At 33.7% G+C, this 4,052-nt stretch overlaps 1 long non-coding RNA gene across 1 annotated transcript; it reads left to right on the plus strand.

The window, feature by feature from the left end:
• Nucleotides 1–1,660: 1,660 nt before the first annotated feature.
• LOC126891857 (uncharacterized) lies at nucleotides 1,661–3,458 on the plus strand. The gene is made up of 2 exons (XR_007700597.1): nucleotides 1,661–2,010; nucleotides 2,409–3,458. It is a non-coding gene; the product is annotated as an uncharacterized LOC126891857 (long non-coding RNA).
• The last annotated feature ends 594 nt before the right edge of the window (nucleotides 3,459–4,052 follow it).

Here is a 4,052-nt window from a genome sequence, read left to right on the forward strand (position 1 = left end):
CTTCAAATGGGAAAACGTACAAATCTCTGATATTAAGGTATTTGAGGTCAGAAAAGACACACCTGCCAATTTCTTCTGTAAAATATCCTACGCAGAAGATAATTTTTTGAACGTTAATATGCTCTGTAGAATATCAACTTGGAATTTAAGAATTCACACTTTAAAAAATTATACAATAGGAAGCTTGAAATATATGATAAAAAGAAGCAGGGAATTATATCACTAATGGAAAAAAAATATAATCCAAGTTTTTACCACACTTTATATTTAAACCTTTAATTAGATCACATTGTTATTAAGAGTTTAGTCCATTTAATTATTTTTGGAGTTTTCCAATATATGTATTTACCGTTAAGTTTTTTGTGTCATTTAAATGAGTTTAATTTTTATTATTGTTTAACATTCTTTTTTGGTTCACGTAGGAAGTATTACAATTAAGTTTAGGTTGATTTATTAGTTTCCTTGAGCAGTAATAGTAATATAGATCTTATGTGATACAGAACTATGAGTTCCTATCTTTGTGATAACACAATGTTTGCACTTTATTTAAAATATTAAATGTTTTTTACCAAATATAGACTAAGTATTTTTATTATTTCAGCATAACTTAAAAAGAACATAATATTTTTTGGGGAAGACCGTCACATTTGGCAATTATCCTGCAAATCCTTATAAACTAAAAATGGTACAATTAGTGAAATGCACATAATACATGCTCTTTTTCAATAATAATTAAACTTTTATACCATTATTAAAAATTATACAAAAAACAAAAAAATTCTGGATTCTTTAATCGGCTCTACGGAAAAGTAGCAATAATCCAGTTGTGTGTCTTTCCGGAAGGTAGCGATATGCGGAGTTCTATACGATCTTCTTTTGGAATGCTTCGTTATACCTCCTTACCCGATTTTGCAGTCGTCCGCCTATAAGTGGCCCGCCTCGTAAGTGGCCTATATATTCCAAAGCCTCAAAAGCATGACGGCAAGACGTTTGCTACATTTCCTCTGCGTTGGTCTCTCGAAATTACTCAAACGTGTGAAGATTTCGGCAAATTGATTTATGACCTGTATTGTCCTAGCCTGCAGAAGGATCATCAGATACTTTTGGAGGAAAGGACATGTCAGCGGTGTGCACTGTACGTTTGTACAAAGAAAAAAGCTAAGGCACATGTGTTTTCTTGTCACAAGCAACTTAATCGCAATACCACTCTAGAGATGCCGTTACGGTTTTTTTAACCTTCATAATTCATTTATATATGTAAAACTGAAAGATATTTAAATACTTTAAAACCCCCTGGTTACGCCTATAGTAGTTCCTATGAAATAGTTGGTTCGTTCGCAAAATGGGTCTGTTGATTTGTTTAGGAATTGTTTGAGATTCTAGAAATATGCTGTCTTTCTCTCGTTCACAGGTTAGGTTCTTATCACGTAACGGAATCAATCAGTGGTTCCGTGCTTGAATGGTTCGTCTGAGTTGGAACTCAGATCGAATGACATTAAGAAAAGACGGATGACAGTCTTCGATTGTTTTGGAACAAGGTCGGATAGCAAAGGGTGAAAGTTTGCTAATCCTTTTTCCATCGGTGAGAAAATACGGCCCAAGTTTATGAAAACTTATCGTCTGGAAAAGTTTTTACCAGTGACGGATTTGGGGTTTGTAGCATTTATTGCTACCCCGTAAGTGTTTTATTTGATGCGCCTATGTATCTTTATAACTCCCTAACGCTTCGACGTGTCGGCGCAGGCCGAACGACCTACGGGACGGTAGAGAGAAGCGAAACTCGTAATAGTAAAATCAGTTGGTTAAAGAACATCCGCTCTGATACGTGAGCTGCTGCTATTTGTAGACGAACTCTGGGAAAATAATGGACTGAAATTAAATATATTACATACCATCACTAAACTAAACATCAGGAAACTCAACAGACAATCTCCAAAGTAACAAAAAAACAAGAATTCAAGAAATTATAACATAAATTATACCACGTGGTCACGTATCAGAGATCCCAGGGTAAGCGAAATCAAATTATTTATCCTTCTGTTCTGATATATGTACATATACATATTGCTACCGTTTCATCGTAACCCAACATTTAATCATGTTTTTATGTCCTGTTAGGAGAGTGCTTTGATATTTTTTTTATTATTAGTGCGTATAAGGTGTGGCATTCATATTGGTTTTTTTTTGGGTTTTTATGAATCCATTTGAAAAACTGCTAAGTGTGTAGACCATTCTATAAACGCGCAGCTGCGAAAATGTCAGAAAGGGACATTGATCAGATTGACAAGTTTGACGGGACATAACCTAGTGTTTACTTGTTTGGGACAGCAATGCTTTGTTTGGGTCCGGGGAAATGGATGTAATTGCATTATAGAGAGTGGCTAGAGGTCTTAAATGTGTATTTTTAGGTTCGTTTTACATTCTACATCATATTTCCATTCCACCCATAATATGGATACTTAGCTGGATTTTTTTATGGTTAAATATACCTTATATAACTAATTTGGATACTTAATTGGATTTTTTTTTATGGAAAAATAAATGGATAAACATACTTTATATAACTAATAGTAGGACATCATAAACCATTACCGACCCGTTTCACCAAATACATCCACAGAACCTCTCAACTTCAGACCGCTCCACACAGATGTTATAGTGCCCAGAGATTTCCCAAATCTAGTGGACCTTCCTATGAATATACCCAGGAGTTGCAAAAGATAAGAGTTTTTTTTCTTTATTTCAATTCATACCTATAAATATTTTGGTTTTTACTCTACAGTAATAAATTTGTGTAAACTGTTTATATGCATATAACAGGTACCTATACTACACTATATACATAGGTTTTTGAAGTAGGATTTTAAATAAAGCTAGGTAATGGTAAATAATAAATAAATATTCAAATAAAATAAATTAATTGATAAGGGAAAGGGGAATTAAGACATATATAAAGATTGTCGATAGGTTTTAAATAATATTTCTGGATAAGTCTTTAACCAAACTCATTTTGTTAGTTTTATATAGCTTCCAGCATCTATGTTTACGTAGGTATAGTACTTAGACATAGATCTGGTATTTCGATTGTTTCGGACACTTAATAGTTCGATTGGTGAGTACGTCACCCTTTAAGTCTCTGCTAGATAAGGTATTAAACTTTTTTTGTGTAACCATTAGTTGTTCTAGTATTAACTATACCTTATCTAGTCTAGGATCAATTAATATTAGTATACTAACCATAGTATAGGATTTTGCTACGCTTACGGACACTGACCTGGTTTTCGTTATTGATATTTTTATATTGCGCAATAGCGGTGGTAATTTACTTGGCGTAACCCTTTGGGTTCTAGATTGTTATTTTTCTCAACTCCACCACTATTGTTTATCTCACATGTTTTATAAGTATCATGGATACATTGTAAGTTGTGAAATATTATAAATATATTTGTTCTTAGTAAGGTTGATTTTTATTTCAGTCTCGTATCACCAGTTGATAATATAGCAGAACAAGGTAAATAGTGAATATTTGTTTTTTGTATTTCAGGTCATTGTATCACTGTCATTTATTTATTGGTCGTTTATTCTGTTTTTCTTTATTTCAAAAATCTCGAACTTTTCAAATCCTCGGTTCAGAAATCTGAGCTGTTCGTTCGAGTTGGCGCCCTTTTTCTTCTTCTTTCCTTGTCGTATCTTCATATTATTCTGTCTCCAGCGTTCTTATCTAGTTGCGTTCCCTTCTCGCATTAACCTGTCTCATTTTCTTCCTTGTTTCTACCCTTCATTATCCCATATCTCTGTTTGTATATTTTAAAGCCAATATTTAGTGCACTGAAGCTAGCCCGAGTCCTCACTTGAGATATAGTGTCTCTCTGCCTCTTTGATTTGTTCGTCTGAGCTAAGCCACTCTCCATTAGTATCTTAACCCTCTTCTCTTCTCTTTTCCCCCTCTTTCATCAGCTCTTTTTCTTCCAAATCCCAATACCCAGAGTATTGGGTTACAGGTTGTATATTTTGTAGTGCCGGTGGAAATTTTAGTTAGTTATGAGACATAA

Source organism: Diabrotica virgifera, chromosome 9 (genome assembly GCF_917563875.1).
Source record: "Diabrotica virgifera virgifera chromosome 9, PGI_DIABVI_V3a".
In the NCBI taxonomy this organism is placed as follows: Eukaryota; Metazoa; Arthropoda; class Insecta; order Coleoptera; family Chrysomelidae; genus Diabrotica; species Diabrotica virgifera.